Consider the following 22947-nt stretch of genomic DNA (forward strand, 5'->3'; position numbering starts at 1 on the left):
CTGGCAGGGAAGGTCAGTGTGATACTGGGCAGTGCTCACAAGCCATGTCCAAGTACACAGGATGTGCCTTAGCAGGGTGTTGAATGGGGAGGTGGAGTTATGCAGCTTTCAGAGAAACAATGCTGCTTTGTTCTGTATTCGTTTATTTTTTAATTGCCACAACTTGGAGTGTAAAGTGAAATCACCCAGCTTTGCAGCCTTGCAGCTGTATGTAATCCTTTCAGTTTGGAGCACTTCTGGAAAAGAGCTTCAGCTGTTTGTGTACACTGGGAGAAGAGTTCTTATAAACAGAAGAGCATTCTTTTTGGCCACATGGATCTGAGTAAAATGAAAATTAAAATGAAGTGAAAATTAATATTACAGCTGAGCCAGTGAGTTACTGCTGGAAGAGGGAATCCTTATTCTTTAAGTTTGTTTTGTAGGATTTTTTCCCCCACATGTTGTGTGATGTGGCCCTGCCCTCTTGTTTCAGCCAGTGCCATGGCTTGATTTTATATAACACCAAGTGTGAGTTAAATACAGTGCCTGGATTCATCCTGCTCCCTGTGGAGGCTGCTTGAAAGGATGCCAGGGCAGGCTCAGGAAGATCAGGAGGTGTGAGAGAAGAAGTTGTACTGAGCTTCCTGTGGTCTGGGAGGCTCAGGGTGGGCTGAGTCCACCAATGAGTGCTTCTACTGAACAGAAGCAGTCTGGAAATCTAAACTAAAACATTTGTAATGAAAGGGGAGAAGGAGCTGTTTGTTGCAGAAGAGCAAAACTTGTGCAGTTCTGTTGTTTCACAGGGCACAGTGATGTTGGATTTTTGGGTGCCTTGGGTTTTATTTTTTCAGAAGCATCAAGAGTTTATTGCAATAGGGAAGAGATCTATCTTGCTAGCTGGAATTACCCAAATTGAAGACAGACATGAAATGCAGTAGTAGATATTCATCTCCATTCAGCTTCCTAGAAGGTAAAAATGCAGCTTTCTACTCTTGAATCCTTTATATCTTGCTGTGCATATCACCATTGCTGATGTTTGTGACTGTGCCTCAGTCAGATATTGCTTGTTTTATGCCTGTGTTGTGGGTGTGAATTCCCAGAGGTGTTAGTCCTCTGGGTTTCCTTTCAGGGTGGTGAGGAGGCAGCTGATCCCTGCAGAATGCTCTCTAGAGACAGTGCTGTGAGAAATTGCTTCTTGCCTCTAACAGAACCTCCAGCAGCAAAGTGGTTACTGAGCCTATTTTACTCACCCTGCTTGTGTTCCTCTGACAAAGTACATCTACACTAATTATCCTGTTGTGATTACATGGTGCAATTTCCTTTTTCATTACGTGCCACTATCAGCTTAAGGACCTTTGACACTAGTTTGGCCTTGAGTTTTGCAGATATCTGTCAGAAAAGAAAATGCTGCAAAGCATGAATGGACCTTGAGGAATAAATGCTTCTAATACTTCCCCAACATAAGCATCAGCAGTATAAAGCTCCTGTGCTGTGGAGGACTGCTGCAGGGGGTGTGGGGGTTAAATCAGTCACACACTGACAGATGTCTGATAGCTGGGCCTGGCAGTGGCATAGTGAGAAAACAAGATGTGCATGAGCTCAGGGCTTTTGCTTTCTCCATGGAAGATTATCCTTTCACAGAACTTTGTATCAGTGTTAGATGCTTCTGAAAAGCCTGTGCAAGTAGATAGTTGTGTAACTATCAACAAGCCTGTTGATTGTTATTTAGTAATTGTAGGTGTTGTCTTGTAAGGACTGGGTTATTACTGTAGGACACCAAGCAACTTCTCCTGCAGTTGCTAAGGGGAAAGAGTGATTCATGGCATGTTAACAATTGATCAGTCTAGAGCTGCTTTTTCTGTTTCTTCATCCAAACCAAGGAGTTGACTTAGTTTGCTGCATGTTTGCTCACAACTCAACCAGTGTAGTAAAATGAGTGAAGATTAAACCTGCCCTGTTTTGAGGCATCTTGCTGAGGGAAGCTGCTCCTTTGGATTGCTGTGTTGAGCATGAGTGAGCTGGTGCAGCAGTTATGTGAAAGACTATTTCTGACCCTTACATGGTCCAGTCACTGACTGAAATATTCATTACCTTGTATTTTGTAAATTGTTCGGCCTCAGATTTTTTGTTGTTCACAGCTGCATTCCACCAAACAGAGCAACTAAAAGGATTGCTTTAGAAGAAATGCAGTGAAGTTTGGGTTTTCTGTGAGTTAAGATTTATCCTAATATTAACTTTGGGCTTCACTCAAATGGAGGTATTTATTACTTGCTTATTCTTATCCCTTGGAATGTTGAAGTTATACAATGGATTTGGTTTTTTATTAGCTAGGGTAAATTGCTGCTTTGTTTATCATGTAAAACAAGCAATCTTTATATAGGTGCTATTTGTTTGTTTTGTTTTAAAGGGCCTGAAATGAAGGAAACCATAAGAGCACAAAATAAGAGTGTAGCTAAGATTACTGCTATAAGAGCATGTACCTGCATATTATCTTTTGTCAGTGCCTCTGGATGTGTTTTGCAGACTTTCAGCAAGCCTGTACTGTCAAGGAAATCAGAAGTTAAGAATATTAAAAGATGCTAAATTGCAGCAGTAGGTGACAGTAGGTTCTTCGCTCAATTTGCCTGCCTTGTGTGGGAAGGTTTGGCTGAATTCCTGGAGATCTGTCTTATCTTGCAGGGGCTGTGGCATAAGAATAGTTAATCTTGAGTCTTCTCTGACTGTTGAGAATAGTTTTATTTGTGAGTAATAGGTCACTTTGGTTTTCTATGTGTCTTGTCATGTCTCCTTTACTGGTTTGTCACTTCTTTGGATCTTGTTATGGTTCTCTGGCTTGGAAGTCATGGAGAGACTCCTCCAGCTCTGTGTTTAGTGCACAGGTTATACCTCAACTGAGGGTCTCCAAGCATCAAAACAAATTATTAATACACTTGTAGAGGGTGTATTCTCTCTTCCAGTTTGTTCTAAGACACCTGTCAAGAAGCCACAGGCACTACATGGGGTGGTTGTGATTTTAAGTAAGTTGTAAACCACCCTACTACGAGCTTAAGCAATTTGTACAAGGCCCCTCTCCCTGTAAGCAGTAAAATAAAATCCTAGATCTCTGTGTTTAGCACCAGCTATGATTTTTCAATGGCTTATTTTAAAGAAATCTTGTCAGTTATGCTGTTTCAACTGATAGGCAAAAAATAAATACAGATGCTCATATTACAGAAGTTGTATCCTAATTAGTACAACTGTATTGGTTGCAAATGTTTGCTTTTACTGTACTTGAGTGTGGGTGATTATTCAGCCTAAGGAGTCTGAGGTTTGTTGTAATTTCTGATGTTCTTTCTTGTTGTGCAAATAAAGGCAACATAATCCTTGCTAAAAGCACATCTCTGAACAGGAAACAGAGGGTTGAGAAGCAGGTTTTAAGTGCAAAAGAAGGATCGGATCTTTTCACTATCAGGTGAAATAAAATCCCTTGTTCAAAACCTTTTAAGTATCTGTCTTTTCCCCAACTGTAATAACTGTTCTTATGTTTCATTTCCTCCAGTAATCACCACTGCTTTTTTCTTTTTACATAAAACTTGATTACCACCCTTACTGTGGATAGGGCCCTGCTGTATCTATGTACTGGTGGATAAGCTGCTCTCCGTCATGGGGAATGTCTGCAGTGAAACGATGTGTGTGTGTGAGGTTTCTTTGGATACAGTTTCTAGATGTTATTTACTCAGTAACATTTAGAACAGCAACATTTAGAACAAGAACTGGAGTAATAGACAAATTGGAAGATAAGTGTGTTTTAAACAGTTATTTTTTTAAAGGAAGTTAATTTGTTCTAAACATGTAAAGGCAGTACAGTGTTTTAAATGTTTGTTATTTTGTATCTTTGTCAGGCAAAGATAACCTTTGGCTAAATTGGCTTAAATCATTCTGTTGGTCTTATTTTGTGCATCAGAAAATTGATGTTAATTACAAAGCAATTGTTGTACTTTTAGAATGAAAAATGCTAAGCAGAATTTTCAGTCACTATGTAAAACCAGTCCTTCCTCTCAGCTGGAGAAAGTGCAGCATATGTTTGGAAAGAGCAGACTCCTATGCTATGTATTTGTATTTACAGGCAGATGCCCTTTGTTTAAGAATGAAGTTTTAAAATACTTGGCTAGACTATCTGCAGTGTAAGTACAGCTTGGCTTCTCACTTGTTGGATGGGGTTCAGAAAGGGCAGGAGAAGGCAGATGTGGTTACTGGCCACAGCCTGGGCTGCTGGGGGGCTGGCAGCACCGTGGGCCTCTGGGTGCCTGTGCTGGGTACACATGGCAAGGTTTTGGTAGTGCAGGGCTACAGGGTGGCGTCTGTGGAAGCTGCCAGGAGGCTCCCATCGTGCCTGACAGAGCCAATGCCAGCCAGCTCCAGGAGGGACCCACCCCAGACCAAGGCTGAGGCCACCAGTGGTGGTGTTACCTTTGGGATAGCAGATAGGGGTGTAAAAAACGCTGTGCAACACCAGTAGCAGGCAGAAGATGGGATTGAGAATATGTTACCATTGATATGGTAACCACATGTTACCAGAAAGGAGAGTATGTGTAACAGCTCTGCAGACACCCAGGTCTGTGCAGAAGGGAGGGGAGGAGGTGTTCCAGGCGCTGGAGCAGAGATTCCTCTGCAGGCCTGGTGAGGCAGCTGTGCCCTTGCAGCCCATGGAGGCCACAGTGGAGCAGAGATCCGCCTGCAGCCAGGGAATCCCCTGTGCTGGAGTGTGTAGGTGGTGGAAGGAGTCTGACCTCATGGGAGGCCCATGTTGGAGCAAGCTCCTGGCAGGAGCTGTGGGCTGTGGAGAGAGGAGCCCACTCTGGAGCAGGTTTGCTGACAGGACTTGTGACCTGGTGCAGGAGCCATGCTGGAGCAACCTGTGCCTGAAGGACTGTGCCCTGGGGACCCATGCAGTCCATGAGGACCTGCAGCCTTTGGACGGACTCAGGCTGAAGTTTGTGGGATGCTGTCTCCTGTGGGTGGGACCCTGTGTTGGGGAAGAATGTGAGGAGTCCTCTGAGAAAGAAGGAGCAGCAGAGACAACGTGTGGTGACCTGACTTCAGCCCACATTCCCAGTCCCTTGGCACTACTGTGGGAAGCAGGTAGAGAAAATGAGAGTAAAGTTAAACCTGGGTAGAAGGGAGGGACTGGGGAAGGTGTTTGATTAATTGATTTTATTTTCTCAATTTGATTTATTTCCCTGTTCTGATTTGATTGGCAATAAATTAAATTAGTTTTCCCAAGTGGAGGTTGTTTTGCCCATGATGGTTAATTGGTGAGGGATCTCTCCCTGTCCATATCTTGATCCTGAAGCTTTCTCTCCCCTGTGCTGTTAGGGAGGTCAGTGATAAAATACCTTTGGTGTGCACCTGGCATCCAGTCAATGTCAGTCCCCCCATAGAGACTTGGCTTTAGAACAATATATCCTAATTTGAGGGAAAAGAGATTGTAATTTTCTTTAAAACTTATACCTTCAGAAGTCTTTTTGATCATTTTAATGTCAGCATTCATCTGTCTCAGAATCAGTGAAAAGAGGAGATGGTTTGGGGTAATGTTTTATTATCTGATAGCCTCTCCATTTTTGAGAAGCATAAGTAATTATAAATAAGACATCAGAACATATGCTGAAACTAGGCCAATGGCAGAATTCAAATTATTTAAAAGTGTTCTTTACTAAGGGGGGAAATGGACATGACCCTGGCAAGGAAATGCTGTCTCTGGTCTGGGAGGGTCACTGTCTGCTGCACCTGAGGAGAGTAAACATGCCAGATGACTTGGGCAACATTTATTTCCTCCCTTGGGGCCTGTTTTGTTTAAGCCATCATAATAGAAACCTTTATTTAGCTTATAGAAAGCCCACTTTCCTTCCTGGTTGTCAGGATTCACAGAATTGGCACAGTTACCACAGCACTGTAGTCAGATACCCTGGTCTGCCATAACTTGGCTGCTCCATTCTCTTAAGTTTGGAGGCTGTGTTTTTGCTGACTGTACCTGCCACATCAGAGTTGTGTTAAATTTAAGCATAAATTTAAGCATAATTCCTCACGTGCCTCTGAGTTGACCAACAAAGAAGGATGTATTAATCTAATGGTCTGCTGCCAGTCAACAACCCCTGCAGTGTGAGTTTTGCATATTGGTATCCCTGACTGGGACTTTTATCTTCTGGAGTAGGGTTTCATTGAGTATGGTGAGCTCTTAAAAGTATCCTCTGCTGCTTAAGCACAGCAATGTGGCAAAAAGATGAGCAGCAAAACCTGTGTTATAGGAATACTTGCTGAATAGCAATAACTGTTTTTTAAATCCTCTTTGTTCAGGTTTAAATGTACAGCAGCATGCTTATGGTATAGTAATTATGGAATTTTTTTTTTGGTAAGTAGAAATAGGTTTGACTTTTTTATTTCTTTTAGCAGACTGTCTTTAAGATAGTTCACAAGCTGCTTGTTGAAAGTACAGACAGAAGTAGGATAAGTTGGAAAGATGATTGGTAATAAATATGCCAGGAGATCAGATGGGAGGTGATGACTGGCATGGACACAATTTTAAGGCATCCTCTCAAGTCAGGTTTTTAAACAGATATCTGTCTTGGCATAATATATGGAAAATTATTTTAAGAAATTATTTATTTGTACATTGATTTGTCTAAAGACTTTATGAATTCCTGACTGAATGGATATGTAATGGAGAAGGAATGCAAAAGACCCACTAATCTTAATTATGAATACAGGGTACAGAATCTTAGCTCCACTGATTTAATTTGGAACAGTTTTTATCTGCTAATTACTGCTATGAACAAAGTTTTCCTCTCAGTTACATCAAAACATTCTTGATTGATTTAAGGTTTTGCCTAAATTATTGTGGCTGAAAGTACCTTTGTGACAGAACAGTCTGGTTTCTGTTACATTTTCTTAACTCCAGCTGCCTTTGAACTATAATATTGATGCTTTCTCAAGCTTTGTCTTTGTTTCTACTCTAATACTATTGCAGCTGTTGCATAAACTGTTCAATTTGCAGGTGCACTGTCATCTCTGTCAGGTAAATGCTTCTGTGACCAGGTATCCCGTGTATGGGGACTTGGGTGATGTTTCTCCAAGTGAAACCTGGTGGCTGCTTGCTGTGCTCTGTCTCCTGTGTCTGCTGAAGCTCCCAGTACTCCTGGGTGTTGCCCAGCCTGGCTGATGTTTCTGACATAAGGTATTTCTTGTAAAATGCTTGATTCTGTGGGCAGAAAATGCCAGAAACTTCTAGATCCTTGCAGGGGGCTTTTGTGTGACCCATGCTGGGATCACCTTCCCTTTCTTTCCCAGGTCACAAGGAGCAGGTCTGCCCCTGGGCCAGCTATTCATCCTCCTTCAGACAATGAGGATGATCTATTGTCTATTTGGCTGTGCTGAAATTAGATCAGGATGTGTGGATTTCTGTAAGCTTCTGACATTACCTCAATTAAATTTCTTTTTAATTTTTTAAAAAAATTTTTCTATTTTTAAATAGTACTGAAAAAACAGAGTGAGCAGGGAAGAGTTAAGCATGCTGGTTACATGTGTCATTCAAGCCATTAATGCTGGCAGTGCTCCTGGCCTGTCACATGTGCCAGATGTGACATCTTTCAACAAAATTTAAAGGCATGGTGAAAGATTATGGGCATGGTTTCACACCACTTTGGACTGCTCCAAAATGAATGTTTTAAAAGCTGTTAACAGCAACTGTTTAAGGGTGTCAGTCCATCTTCTTCAAGCTATTACAACATGCCATCTCCTCATCCCTGGCATTTTTCTGGCCCCCTGTCCAATCTGATTAATTTGAGGACCCAGCTGAAAAGTAATCCCTCAAAGATGCATCTTGGTGACCATGTCTCTGGGATGAGGAGGTGGAGGCAGTCTAAAGGCCAGGTGCTGCTGAAAAGGACAGTTGGCTTAAATCAGTGGAGATGTGAAACTGCACAGTTACCATCACTCTGCTGGCTGTGGAACAGCAGCTCTGACTTCTACTTTCTGCAGCTGAATGTAAATGAAAAGATTGCTTGTGAGCACTACCTGTTCATACTTGGAGTTTAACTTGTTTAGTCCAGGACTCTGTTCTTATTTAAGTTCTGCCTGTGTGAAATTAAAGACTCTTCCAGCTCTTGTTTATGCATATTTCAAATTTATACTGAGCTTAATTTTAATATTAAATTTCACTGTTGCTTTTAACTATGGGAATAAGTTAATTTTAAATTGAGTTAGCTGGTTTTGCAGGCAGGTAGAGTATGTGCCTGTCCATTCACATACATACTTATACAGATGTATATATACATATGCACACTCTTATCTCTGACAGGAAGTTTTGAAGCTGCTAGTTCTGCCTTCCTAGTTCAGTAGCTCTGAGAATAAGCAGCTTCCCAGGTGGGTAAACTGGAGTTACAAAATGAGAGTCATTGTTCTTCCCATTTGTGACTTCAGCAGAGATTGTAGATGCTTATTTCACATATTCCTTTCCTGGAATATTCCACCTATTCCACATATTCCACCTCTCACACCATTTAGGTTTTGAAGGGTCTGATGGAGAATTTTAATGTTTTTGACTTTCAGGTGGTCCTATTTCAGCTGTGTTCAGCCATGATGTGTGACTGGTCAGTGGTTTGGTTTCCTAGAGCTGTAATTCTGTACTTGAACAGTAACAAGTTCCATTTGGAAGTGAGGAAAATTACTTTTGCACAGAAAGAATTTGGAATTTTATTTTTCAGTTGTGACACAGACCTCAATCTAGGTTCAGTCACTGAATTTCCTTTGATTTACTAGGGGCCTCCTCAGGACCTTTGTCAGCATTTCAGTTCAATTTGTTCCCTCATATGCTGTGCTTCTTGTTGTAGAGCACCTTTTTTTTTGATTTCATAATACTTCACATCTTTTGTCAGAGTTTAGGCAGAGAGGGTCAATACACAGACAGCCCCAGAACTGTCCTGTCCAAGCCAGCTTCTAGTCTTTGTCAGTGCTCATTTTGGAAGTATCCAGTCCTGCTGTCTCTCTTCAAGAGGTTACATTTTTTTTTTGCTGTACTGATTACCTTAACTGTTTTGAGTAAATTTGACCACCTGTGGCCACTGCTGACCCTACATTCCTGCAGTACCTCCAAGCAAAATGCTAAACATTGCTGGCATTCTTGAAATGCTAGGACAAAGCACTGCAGTGCACATCCAGGGCAGTCTTTGGGGGGGAAAAGCCCTGCTTCTTTTCTGTCTCAAAATCAATTTGGGCACACAGTGTTGAGAGATGAGATTCCTCTCACTGTGGTTATATTTGACTCCCCTTGGTTTCTTACTGACATGGATGGTTCTGCATAAATTAGAAAATATTTAGTGTAATTCTCTGGAATTGAGGCCTTAGGTAAAAAAAAAGGGATGACAGGAGGTTTTAATTAATAGCTAGAAATTATAGGGATCTAAGTGAGATAGAGCAAGGCAATATTATTAGTTAGGAATTATTAGGGAATTTTATTGCTTCCTTTTGGAGCATCTGGTAACAGCCGCTTAAATCAGGTGTGCTCTGAGATGGCATTCCTGTCTTTTAATGAAAGTGGTTAAGCAATGTACAGGCTATTTTACTGAAGATTCTGCAATATTGAAGTGAAATCTTAATTTCTGTGGTTTGACTTTTTAGTATTAACATGATGCATAAATATAACCATTTAGCTGCTTAATTAAGTGTGTGAGATGTCCTGTAGGAAAATTTCCTTTCAATTTAGGAGGAAATGAATTTTAAACCTTGTTGATTTAATACAGGCATAGATGCTTCTCATGTATTTTGTAAATAAGCTTATTTTAAAAATAAACAGAAGCACAACACATGGTAATAAAAATCTAGGTCTTAAAACCTTGGAGTGGAGACTTTGGAAAGAACATAAATGAACATATTTTGGAAAAAAGCAGTATAGTATTACTGTTGTAGCAAAGCAGTATTACTGTTGCTCTTCTGTTAAATAAACCCCTTTTAAAGTGATTGTCTTTTGGGAAAGCTTCCTAATCAATATTGGATTCCTAATTTTTTATTTAGGAGTAAATGCCACATGTGAGCATGCATTGTAGCTCTTGGAGGTGTCATCACGCATGAGCAGAAGTTGTTACTGAGAAATGCCTTTTTATTAAAGTAGAATTACTGACTGCAGTCTTAGACCATGTGGTTGTTTGGATCTGATGATTTGTCTGCAATTGTTGGAAAAGATTTTTTTTTTCAAATAAATTAAGAGTATGCTTGTGTGTTTCAGGGCAGAATATGGCTCCGCTCAGAGGAGTAAACTCTTGAAGCCGGTAGGATGGTAAAGGAAAACTTGCTATAACTTTTGGTAAAAATGTAGTTAATGCTGTTCTGCAGTTTGAGTCATATTGAGAAGAGTGGGAACTCATTGGTCCATGCAGGAAGCAAATGTAGGATACAAAGCCTGCTTCTCTGGCGTGTGAATGCCAAATTTCTTGTCATGTGACAGCCATTCTTTGAGATTTTTCTTTGAGTAGTGGTTCTCTGGATCTTTCTGCAGCTGATAAGTTTGTGTCTTCTATCTTCCCAATTTCTCTTCCCTGGAAAAAGTGTTTTTTCCTGTTGTTTCTAGAATAATTAATTATAATTTTCTCAAGAGAAACTGGAGTATCTCTTCTGTCAGAGACCTCAAGGTGGTTTAAAATAAGAGACAGTAAAACCAGTAGAAGTAAATGTATTAGATAAGAGATTTTAGGCTCATAGGAGTTCTTAAGACAGTAGGAAAAATGTGAGCATGTCTTTTGAAGATGATTGGAAAATTAATCTCACTCTTTTCATCAGGTGATTGCATCATTAATAGGGCTCCCTGTCAGAGGTAGGGAATTGAGAAAATACTGCATAACACTAGAACTGTAGTGTTAAGTGCAAAAAACAACTGATAAAATATTTTTACTTCCTTAAGACATCAACCCTAGATAATGAGTCAGCTCACCAGCAATGATGATTACTAAAGGAAAATGCTAACCCAAGATTTTTTTCTCTTAACCACCAGTTCTTCTGAGCAAGAACTAATTCCAAGTACTATCTGACCCTGTTTTGTTAAAAAAAAACAAACAAACCAAACAAAAAGCCAACCCAAAAACCCCCAAACCCCAACAGTTGATATTTTTGAGGTGATGGAGATAGAATTAAGGCAGAAACACCATTATAAGTAGCTATGAAACCTGTTCTGTTACGTATGTATGCAGTGGTCTATTCCAAATCTTTCAAAGGCTTGCATAAGGTCTGTAAAAAAAATGCTGTAATATTTTTTATAATTTTGTCCCACAGCAAACCAGAGTGACAGAGAGGCTAGTAAGGAAGATGAGACGATTCCTTTTTACAACTGAGTGCCTACAGGCCAAAAAGGTTGGAATATGTTGCCTGGGTGTGCAGAATCAATATGATAGTTCTATTAGTACATGTTGTTGAAGCTACAAATTCTTCATTGACTTTTAGCTGGCTTTGAAGCTGAGATTATGAGGTCTTATAACAGCATCATTAAAGTTGATTATGACTGAACCTGAGAGAGACATGAGCTTTTATTCTGTCTCTTTTTTCTTTTTAGTGCAGTCATTTTGAGCATGGGCATTAGTGAATGCAGTGTGCTCTCTTGCTGCATCAGCTTTCCTGTGCAGATTTTCTTGGGTACGTGAAAATAATGTCAAAGAAATGGCATGTAACAACACAGGTGTGAGGCAGAGATGTGCCCTTCCAGTGGCATATTAAATCTGCAAATTAAATGAGTGCCCAGGCTCAGGCAGAAGCTGTGTGAAGGCCAGGCGTGCTGGCAGAGTGGCTGAGTAAGCAGGATATTGAAAGGCAGAGTGTGCCAGAGAAGCCAAGCTGGCACTGCCAAGTGCCTTGTGCCATGATATCTGTTATCTCTGTGCCTTGCCCTGCTGTGGTGGGTCTCAAGGGTGCTCTAAGATGGAGCAATTTGTGCTGTGCAGCATAAGCTGTGCAAAGTACTGAAGAATATCAAGAAGGGTTGTGGAGAAGAATACAGTGGTAATAATATTCAGAATAGGAATTAATAACTTATGTGACTTACTGGGAGAGTTCGTGCCTCAAGCATAGGTGATAATGCCTTTTTAAGGAGATGACTTACAAATTCAGATTTTCTTTCAGCTTTGCAGTGTGCATTTAATAACCTGTCTTCATTCAGGCACAGTTATAAGGGAAGGCTGAGTGTGGCTCTGTTTTAATTTATCTTAGTTTAGCTAATGCTTTGAGAAATTATTGTCTTAATGGTGAGAAAGTACATCTCTTGGGAAGTGTCAACAAAGGACTACCTTCTTGGGGAAACTGTTCCTGCTTTGTGGAGCCCTTGAGCTGAGCAGATGATGTAATAATTTAATGTGATCATGTGAGAGAGTGCATTGCATTTGTATCCCTATTTCTTCTGTAACTACTTGTCCTGGTTTGCTGGGTTTGACTTGTTAATGCATATGCAGAACCTGAGGTGGAGAGAGAATTACTGAGGAGCATTCTTGCACCCTGGAGGGGGAAGGATGACTTAAGTTAAAATGCTGCCTCCATGTCCCATGGGTATGTGGTGTGGTAGTGACTGGATCTCCTGCATTATTCATTGCCTCTAGCTTCTACTGCGCCGTGGGTGTTTATCACATGAATAGCTGTGCTGTGGGCTGCTGCAGAAGAGGTGTGTGTGTGACCTGAATACTCATCACCCACAGGTCTGTAAGTGACAGATAAAACCCGGTCTCAGCTGTGGTGTGTCTGCTAAGTCATATCACTCTGAGATGCTTTTCTCCCTAGCCAGCTTATGGAAGAGCATCTTCAGGTGATTCTAACCCTCATGGTTGGTCTCTGTCACATATATTAGCTTTCAATTCCTTCTTCAAAATATGATGCCTGCCTGAAAGTTATTCCTAAAATATATTCAAAAATTGTTCAGCTAGTTGTGCTGCACCCCCTTGTGCTAAGATACAGATTTTTTGAGAGAAATTCCAGACTGTTTTGTTTTCAAATATTGATTCAAGTTTTTATTTCCACTTTTAAGGTTTTTAAAATTCTTTTTAACTCAGCTGCTTAAGTGTTTTCAAAGCACACTTGTTTCGCTGCAGAAGTGCTATCATCAAATTGTGTGTTGGGCTTTTGTGAGCTCTAAAATTTGGGTCAGGGCAGATGAGGAAACAGGAAATATGGCTTGATCTGGGGGGAAAACATGCTGCAGTGGTACTTGATTGAAGAGTTGCTGTTGAAGGATGAAGTACCCATGTTGATTGTGCTGTGCTTTTGGCATAACATCCTGAGCACTGTGAGCCTCAGCCCAGGTGTTTGCTCAGACAGCTCTGCACTAGCAGGAATTGTCTGCTTCTTGTTGGGAGTCATGGCTGCAGTGATACTGAAAGCTGGAGAGGTCTGGACTTAGGGACAGAAAGGGGGATACAAAGGCTTTGTTGTGCTGCTGGGATGATTCTCAGCACGTTGCAAACCTGCTTCAGGCAGGGCCCTGAAGTGCTGGAGCTGTGTTCTGGATGTTTCTAAGCTGTCTCTATTCCAATGGCTTCTGCACATGGGATGTATGTGTGCTGAGACCTCACACCAGAGCAGCACATGTCTCTCTGGAGCAGCTCCTCGCCCTGGCTCTCTGGTTCACCCTGAGGAAGCTGAATTAGTCACTAATGAAAATACCAATTCTCTCAGGCTGTAAGTGTAGGGTATTCCCATGAAAGTTTGTAATGGTGAGCTAATGATTTGTGTGTAACTGTAGTGGCAGAACACAATTCCAAGTGGGCTTTGAAGTGCACAGTATGACAGGACCATGTGAGCTGAAGCCAGCGCTGTGCACTGGGAAGTGCCAGCCAAGGCTGAAGATGAATTCTGCTTCAGTGTCACCCAGTGCTTTGCTTTCTTCTGCTTTGGTGTCTGTGCAGCACAGTTCAGCAAACAGTAAGACTTGAGAAAAGCAGTAGGTCATGCAGCCAGAGAACTGAAGTAATACCCTGGTGTTTGGGAGCAGTGACTGGCAATGTGAAGGTCTGCATAAGTGTTTTGAGGGCAATGGTGAGGAGGATTTGCTAAAATGAAAATACAGTTTTGGGCCAGAGTGACATAAATGTTTTAGTCCCACCCACACGTGCCACCTTCTGATCAATACCTTAAAAGGAAGAACAAAAACCACATTTCAATATCTGCTTTGGATATTTTTAAATAAAAGAATCACTGAAATGAAGGGAGGAGAGCTGAGTATCCTTCATAAATATTGAGACTTTCCCTCCTCACAGTCTCCTCTGCAGTGATCCCTGGTCAGTCTTCATTGTGGGGAGCAGGGAGCAAAGGACACTTGCCTGTGTCCCAGGAGGACCCCAGGCCTCCACCTGCCCTTTCCAGGAGGGTGTCCAGAATATGCTTTTTAATGTGGGAGGAGAATAGAGGGACCCCTCCTGCCTATAGGGGAACACCAAATCTCCTCAGTTTCATTGGACTTGTCAGGGTTCATAAATAAAACAGTGCCATGTGCATTTCAGGGTTTTATCCACTAGTTGTGAAAGAAACACTTCTTCCTGACCTTCAAAAATTTGGGAAGGTAAAACTGTCTAAGTGATGCAATTTTCCTTTTGGCCCCCTAGGGCAGTAAGTGAATTAATGTGTTTGATGCTTCTTTCTGTGGATTTGGCAAAAACTACTGCCAAAGAAGGTAGGATGCAGAGAAAGGTAGATGCAGAAAGTGTCAGGGAATTCTTGGGGTGTGACAGCAGCCTTCTCCATCCCATCTGCAATGAGTTTTTTAGCCATCATTATGTTATGTGAGTCCCCCATGGTTGTCAGGCTGTTTTGTTGAGGTTTGTTTGTTTGTTTTTATGCTTTTTCCAGACTAAGACCCCTAGAAGCCTGATAAAAAATGAAGTTCTTCTTCTGTCCTTTTGGAAACAAGCCCCAGCAGCCCAGGTTCTTGGGGTGGTTGCATGAGGCTTACTGGGAGGCTGTCTGATGGACTGAAGTTAGACACTGTTAATGTACTTTTTAGAAGGAAAGAAAAATATATTCCTAAAATAGATGGCCATGCTGTACTTATTAATTATTGATGTTACATTGGATGACTTTATTCTATTAAGAAGTTGGAAGAAGAGGTGAATTTTAATGCAGGGGTATGTAGGATCCTGGGATTGCTGTTTAAAAGACAATTTAAGGCAGAGCTCTGATAATGTGAATGTGGCATGTCTGCATGTCTGTGCATGCCCAGAGGAAGCTGCAGTATGAAAACTGTCATGAGTTTTGTTCTGATACCAGTTCATTCAGCTCTGTATGATGAATTCTGTACACATGTAATAGCCTCAATCTCACACATGAGCCTAAAAGTGCAGGAATTGTGAAGTCTGTACTTATTTTTCCCACAGCAACTGGATTCCTACTGACTTTTGCACCCTTTCATCCTGCCCAACAAACAGGTTTGCAGTCCAGTAGCAATATATAGCCATTACTGTAATGGATGCAGGAGGGGTGCTCCAGAGTGATAGAATTCTTAGACTTTGTGTTCCCTGATTCAAATAAATAGATTTATTTTCATATAGAATGAGCTTTCAATGTGAAGAAGTAGAAGACTATCTGCTGCTTTCCCTGGACAGAAATGCCACCCCCAGCTCCAGTCTGGCTGCTCTTTTCTGCAGCCCATCTGAGAAGCAGTTGCCTATTATGCAGAGAAGAAGAGCTGATGAATATTTTTGATTTTTTTTTTTGTGTCAGTTTTTAGGTGTAGGTGGATTTAAATCAGAGTTCCTCATTCAATGTCAACAGAAACATCTGAAGATCTTGCTGGTGCAGGTTATTTTATTATATAAGGACAAAATAAAAATAGAATGCTATTGCTGACCGACCCACTATTAATCTAGTGTGTGTGCTTCAGGAGAAAGAGTTTCTAAAGTATAGAACTCGTATTGGTACTGAATGACTCCAGCTGACATTTGGTGGTTGGAAACCTGCCTCTTTTGTATTAACCTGAATTTTCAAGTCCCTTACCAATAACAAGGAGTGGGAAAGGAGAGCTGTAAAACCAGCTACCTTCTCAGCTGTTAGCAGGAAGCCACCAGGCGCAAGCTGCAGTGGGGAAGTAGAAAAAAGCTGCAGTGATTCCTAGGTTGGTAAATTCCTGCTAAACCTCAGGAAAGTAGATTTGGCCCGAGTTTACACGTTACAAATCCATGGGGAGTCTATCAGAAGTCTGTCTCTGTTTTGAGATATGTACAAAAGTATGTTTTTGCTCTAGCTTCTCAGGAAGAGCAATAATTCCCAATTTTTTTCTATGCTGACTGGTGTTTTCTGTTTGATTTTATTGTTTCTAGCTGAAATTCTGTAATGTGCTCAAGATCATGTTTCACACTGGCTTCTGTGACATCACTTCTTTCTTAGGCTAGGTGAAGACAGGATTGCAGGTCTGTGTCCTATGAAAATCCAAGAACCCAGAAATCCCATTTTAAATGCATGTAGCTCACATATTTGAGCTCACATCACCACATTTTTGCAAAAGAAGAAGATAAGGACAATTCTTAAACTTGCACCTATTATTGCCTCAACCAATCCCTTGTTTATTTCAGTAATGGTAATGTTATTTTACTGTTTTGTCATCTGTGGGCGTTAGACATTTGCTCATTACTTCTCTACTAAGGGTATCAGTGCCTGCATGTTATTGCCTTTCAATTTGCTGCTTTTAATAAAGCCCTAAATGAGTTATTGCTGCTTGCATAGGTCTGGGAGGCTGAGCTGGCTCCACTGTTGGCTGTCTGAGCCTTTCTTGAAATATGAGGATTTTTAAACAGGATGAAAAAAGATTCCTGTCTTCATTTTCAAGTCTGCCAATTTTCAAGGCAGGCAATGTGGTAAAAATGTGGGTGGAGAAGTGGACGTTTTCAGCAGGATTCAGAGGAAAGGAAAAATACTCGGGGTGGTGGATTCTCAACTGGGAAATAGAAAATGTTGGGTGTGTGGTAGCACAGTTTCAGGAATTTATGCCATCAGTGTTAAGGTCCTGTTTGGTCAGAGGTCAAATATCTGCTGATGAAACTTTGTTTTGCAATTTTCTGTTTGCTGTTTTGTTGAAGAGGCTGGTCATTCCTACCTTTCAGACCTGTATTTTGTATTTCAGGCTTTCCTCTGATCTCAGGTCTGGAAGCTGACCTTATCTTAGTTTGTGTTAAAAAACTGTCTCCTTTCAGGAGAAAAAGACTTTGAGATTATTTTATTATCTTGGAGCTTATTGAATTGATTACTGTTTCAGTTGCAGTTACTCTAGGCGTGGTTTAGGACAAGTTTGATTTATAGGATGAAAACAATTAATTCTAAAAATGGCAATGCCACGACAGACAGATGCATCTTTTTGATTGTATTGGGAAGAAATTCTTTTAAATTATTTGGAAAAGCTGCCGTGTATGCTCAGCCTGTGAAGAAGTTTGGGGTCTCAGCACTTGACCCAGAAAGTTGTGTTTCTATAAACCCATGTATCTCAGCAGGAACTTGCTGGTTTCTTGGCTTTCCTGGTAGGAAGGTGTTAACATGTGTGCTTTGTTTCTCTCCCTCTTTTTTTTTTCCTCTCTCTTGAATACTGAAATCATCTGATACAGAAGTGCACAAATGTGCTAAATTGGGTTAGAGTATCAGTTTAATGAGCATTGGTATGTTTTCTTCCTGAAGAACTTTTCTTTAAAGTAAAATGTATTATTGAAAATGCAGTGAGTATATTTTCTTGATTTTTTTAAAAAAGCTTTATATTTCAAAATTACTTTTTATCTAGCGTAAAAAAGTTATATTTCCAAGTTTCAAAGGACAAATATATTTTTTAGCAAGAATGTATTTAGCTCTCTTAAATGATCTGTTTTGTTTCAGTGCTTTCTAGAATTTATTGTTCTTGGATTTCTGTTAGAACAAAGAAAAATATAAACCTCTCTTTAAAATAGACTATAATTTGGCTTGGTTTAGCCTGACTTTTGCTTTAATAAAGAAAAAATATTATATAAGCTCTACTGCAGATGAGATTTGTATCTTTGGTCTTGCATATTTATTTTCTCTGCGTGGGGGAGCAAACAGAAAGTTGCACACCACCCTGAATCCTAGAACCATAGTTTGACTGACAGATATCTTGCTGCTGCTGGAGGATCTTTTGATGGGAGGATAACCTCATTGTATGAGGTTATATATATATATTTCGGTATTGTATATATATTATGTATTGGTAAAATACATGTATATTTTTCAGTACCAAATGCCACTGCATTAATGTAACCACTTGCCAGGGGTGAAATGACTGTGATGCAGTGTACAGACATTGCAAAAATAAATTATATACTTGATGTCTACTGAGCGCAAGCATAATTGAAAACATGATTTTTTATGAACTCATTGTTTACTGAGCACTTCTTGCTGCTTTTTCATAACTTGGGCTCATGTCTATCATCTGGATTAATTTTCTTCATGATATTCGGTGTTTGTGCAGGGGAAAACGGCAGCTCTGTGTTGCAGTGTGGAGAGAGAGACAGAGAGAATTTAAAGTGTGCTTTGCAATGTGTCCCTTACATACCTGAGCTGCCATGGTCTGGCAGCAGGTAGTGACCCCTGCTAGGTGTGGGAGGATCCCTGCCCTGGGGTGCCTGGATCCTCTGTTCTGCTTTTACTTCTCCTGTGTAAACTGAAGGTGGCTGCTTGGGTTACTCAGTCATTTGTCAGTGCTCTTCTGATTCCCAGGCTCCTGCTGCTTCTTCTGGTATCCTGCACCTTTGCAAGCTCAGTAGTTTTCATTAATGCCTCTTGACTCTTCATAAATTAAAATACATGATTTGGTTTTGTTTTGCAGCTTGCCTGATTTCTGCAGCGACCTCAGAGGGTGCTGGTGCTCCAGAACTTGGTGCTCTTGAACAGGCTTTCCACAAGAAGCTGGGAAGAGTGAGTAACCTGCTCCATGTCTGGGGATCCTCTAGGGTGGGGGCACTCCTTCTGCACCTTTCATGTCTCACATCTTAAACACTGAAGTTTGAGCACAGAGACTGGAGGTACCTGTATTTCTATGCAGCACTTCCATTGTTTGTCATGATGTTAATGAACAGTGGCAGTCCAGTTCTTCTAGTACTCCAGCCACAGTTCTTGGTGTATCTATTTTTGCAGAGTAGCTGTACTATAACTTTCTCTGCCACCTCATGTGGGAAAAAGCTGTACTCAGCAGAGGTGTTTCACAGCAGTGCTGCTCCTCTGTGGTGGCAGTAATGCTATCTGTTGATGCAGACTCCTGTGCTGAATATCAGTGTTCTGTGCAGCCTCCTGTGATGTACCCACATGGTTCTCTGTGGGTCTGGGAGAGGGAGGGAGGCCCACAGCCTCAGCTGGAGTCACAGGGCTCTGTAGCTGTGTGTGGAGAGATTATCTGCTGTCATGCTCCCCAGCAGCATCTGATGCCATGGCTTTCCCTTCCTTCTCACATGAATTTGCCAGGCTGGGGATGTATTTCCCAGTACCTGGCAAGCCAGCAGGGCTTCTCATCTTCTCAAATAAGGTATATGAGAAGTCTGGAACTACCTGCCCATAAAGCAAGTGGTGTTAGCTGGATGACCTGGGCTAAGCATGTCTCTTGGTCTGTGCTGTACAAGTAGTTGTGCTGGCAGAGCCCTGTGGAGAGACTGCTCTCTTTGCTGATAGAGGCAGGAAGCTTTTTCCATCACTATTGCCTTTCCAAGTTTCTGAAATGCAGCAGCACTCTTTTGGGCTTTTGCTGATGTGATCATTACCAGAGTTTTACTTGGTACAGTCCTCATGGATGGTGGTGACCTGTAGTAGTGTACCTGGAGTAGTGGTGAAATGCTACAATGGAAAACCTAGCTGTGCTTGGTAAGCTTCTCACAGAAAGCAAGAGCACAGTGGCATCTCTAACTGCAGAAGAAATAAGTACCTTCCCATTCAGAAATACTGTTAATACCAAACAGTCAGCTTTGAAAAATACTTTTCATGGATCTTGTTGTAAATGAGGCTCAGACTATATGTCTGAAATATTGCCCTCTTGGTTCAGGCTTTATGGGGAGATCTGTTTCCCAGTGGTGACTGCTTTGATTGTGTAATGCTTTTGCACTCCCACAGCTCCTTAGCTTGCCGGGCTTCCTTGTGGCACACAGCCCAACCTGCTGCAGCCCCAGAGGCTCAGAGCACTGCAGTTCTTCTTTTTAATAGGCAACATTACTTCTAACTTAACAAATCCTTATCAATGAGCAAGTAAAATTGAGATCACTAACTGATACCCGTTCAGATAGCGGCACTGAGTGAAGAGGTTAACTGTATTTTTAACAAACTTGCAAGTGCTACAAAAAAATAGACAGTGCTTTCCTTTGTGTTAAAATATATATGTATTTATGCACTGAATGCCCTGATGTTTTCTGTTACTGTTTGGTGAACAAAATCTGCATTAAGATAATGTAGAATAAATGTAAAAAGCATGTGTTCTCTACTGAGAAAGTATGTGTTGTCTGTCAGGGGACCATGAATGTTTTGAATGCAGCTTGCTCTGTGTGATCTGCCTGCAGAAGTACTGAAAGGCTAAATTTCAGAAAAACAGGCTTTTGATGAGTTAGAGTCTGTATCATAAAGCCTTAAACATTAGGAAATTCGTTCAAGTGATTGACAGTGATGATGCCCTCCAGAACAGGGTGGGAAATAATAGCATCCATCCCTGCATGGTGAATGGGAACCTCAGTTAAACAGGTGGGTGGCACAGTACCTGGAAAGGATGACGAAGAAAAAGAAAAAACCTCAAGAAGGACTTCTCAGTTATGGAAGAGGGAAAGAATCCAAATCAAAGCTTGTTAGGGGAGGAATTAGAAGCACAAAGGCAGCCAGAAAGTGGATAGGATAGAGAAATGCAAGCAAGAATGTCTGCATGCAACAAGAATTTCAGTACTGAGAATTTGTTGGAAGGAGAAAGGATGGAGTTGCCAGACTTTTTGGGCAGGGCAGGACTTCCCAGATATCTGAGCAGGTCAGGTCCAAGTGTGGTAAAACCACAGGAACTGCAGCAGGGCTGGAGTGCAGGCAGGACATCCTCTTGTCTGTGGGACTGTTCTTGTTTTTCCGGATCCCGGGACACTTTAATCCTGTGCCAGCCAGCAAAGGTGATGGGGGAGGGAGTGTTTGGGAGGCAGGGTGGCTCTGCCTCAGCAAAGGCCGGTGGGGAGGACAGCATAACCTCCTTGGTGTGAGCACTACCAGGCAGAACTGGAAGCATGGATGAGGACTCTTAGGTAAATGAAGACTTGGGAAAAAATGCTCCTGAAATGAAAATACCTATTTTTAAAAAGTGTTCGAAGTTATTAAATGAAACTAATGGTTAGGAATTGTTGATGACCTCCAAAAAGGTCAAACATGCAACGATACAAGAGATGTGGCTAGTAGATAACATTGTGCTTTCTCCAAGAGGCAGTTTGATATGTGAGATCCATGTCCAATAGCTGTTCCTAGTACAGAAAATGAACGTGCACTCTCTGTAGCTGTCTCCAGAAATCAGCAGCACAACTTCCTAATGGCCTGGCTGGCACTTTGCTTGCTTGTTGGAATTGTTTTGGTACTTTTGTTCAACAGGTAATGCTGCCAGTCATTACTTTGAATGCAGACAAAGTGAAAAACAAAAAATTTGCATTAGATATGCAAATATGTACACAAAATCTGTGTGTGTGTATTGAATTGTGATTTCTTAAAATGAGCCGTCCACGAGTCTTACAGACTGATCTTTAATTTTTTTCCCCTCCTAGATTAACTTCTTTCAGTGTCTTAACCCTTTGCTGTAAGGATCTGTTTTGTATAGGACCTGCGGCCTGTGTGTGCTTTTAAAACAACGCACAGCATTCCTCTTACCCATTCCTTAGCAGACCTATTTCCTGGTATCCAAAGCAAGACTTGGAAGGTAGGATTGCATTGTTTGTCAGAATATCACACAGGGAGTGCTGGAGTGTGATTTCTTGAGTAGCTGTTCCCTGAGAAACACCATGCAATAACCTTTTCTTTCCCCACACTGTGTGCAGCTGTTCCTTGCCAGTGTTGAGTGATGTAGTCAGTCACACTTGGATGACTTCTGTAGCTAATTTGCAGTCGTCTCCTTTTTTCATATGCTTTTTCTTGGGTTTGTGAGGGTAGGTTGTACAACAATCTGTTGTATGCGATCAGGGCAGCCAATATGAGTGTACCTATATTTATGTTTGGACACAAATGCATTTATAGCAGATGTTGCTTCTAGAAAACCAGGAAAGGTCAAGGAGTCAGCTGACCTCATAAGCAGCAGCATGTGTGAAAAAATAAATTTGGGTGAAACACAACATAGCTTTAATGGTCATTAATTGTATGGAGATTGGACAATGATTTTTTTTTTCTGAAACAAAAGGGAATTCAAGTAAACTGGATTCTGTGTGCCAGCTGTATAGACAGAACTCTTGGTTTGACTCACTCATTAGAAAAAAACAACTCACAAAGACTACCAGAATTTAGTTTGTCTTTTGGGTTTTTTTTCCTTCGTATCAAAACATGAATACAAGTTAAATGAAGCTTCTATGTAGCAGGCATAAAACCTGAAAAATGTGGAAGAGTTGCAAGAAAAGCTCTGTAAAGAAAATGGCTTAGGAAGATGACAGTCTCAGTTGAAAGTGATGGCATCTTTCCAAGATGATGTGTGTCCAAATGATGTGTGATGATGAGTAGCTGGTAGCTCTGTCACCACAGCTCCTAAAAGGGACTTGGCCTGAGGTGAAGGGCTTTCAGGTGCTCCCTGGGTAGCAGGTATGCAGTGCTGGTGCTCAGGTTTTGTTTCCATGGTTCTCTGTAACTGCTGCAGAGTGGGGATGGCCACCTGAAAGGAATCAGTGAAGATTATCAGGAAGGATAATTAAAAAAAACCCAAAACTTTAGGCAGAGCTACATCAATTTTTTCTTGAAGAGAAGCTATTAGGCTATATGTCCATTTGTGTCTATGTAGTTTTAAATTCA

The 22947-nt window shown here is 41.2% G+C and overlaps 1 protein-coding gene across 9 annotated transcripts in view; it reads left to right on the top strand.

Moving 5' to 3' along the window:
• Window positions 1–22947, top strand: part of APBB2 (amyloid beta precursor protein binding family B member 2) — a 163693-nt gene that overhangs the window by 35217 nt on the left and 105529 nt on the right. For all 9 annotated transcript variants that reach the window (XM_063157372.1, XM_063157379.1, XM_063157373.1 and 6 more), the window contains exon 2: window positions 18791–18879. The gene's annotated coding sequence lies outside the window, so the exon portion shown is untranslated. The remainder of the gene's footprint in view (window positions 1–18790; window positions 18880–22947) is intronic.

This window comes from Melospiza melodia, chromosome 5, assembly GCF_035770615.1.
Source record: "Melospiza melodia melodia isolate bMelMel2 chromosome 5, bMelMel2.pri, whole genome shotgun sequence".
Taxonomy (NCBI): domain Eukaryota; kingdom Metazoa; phylum Chordata; class Aves; order Passeriformes; family Passerellidae; genus Melospiza; species Melospiza melodia.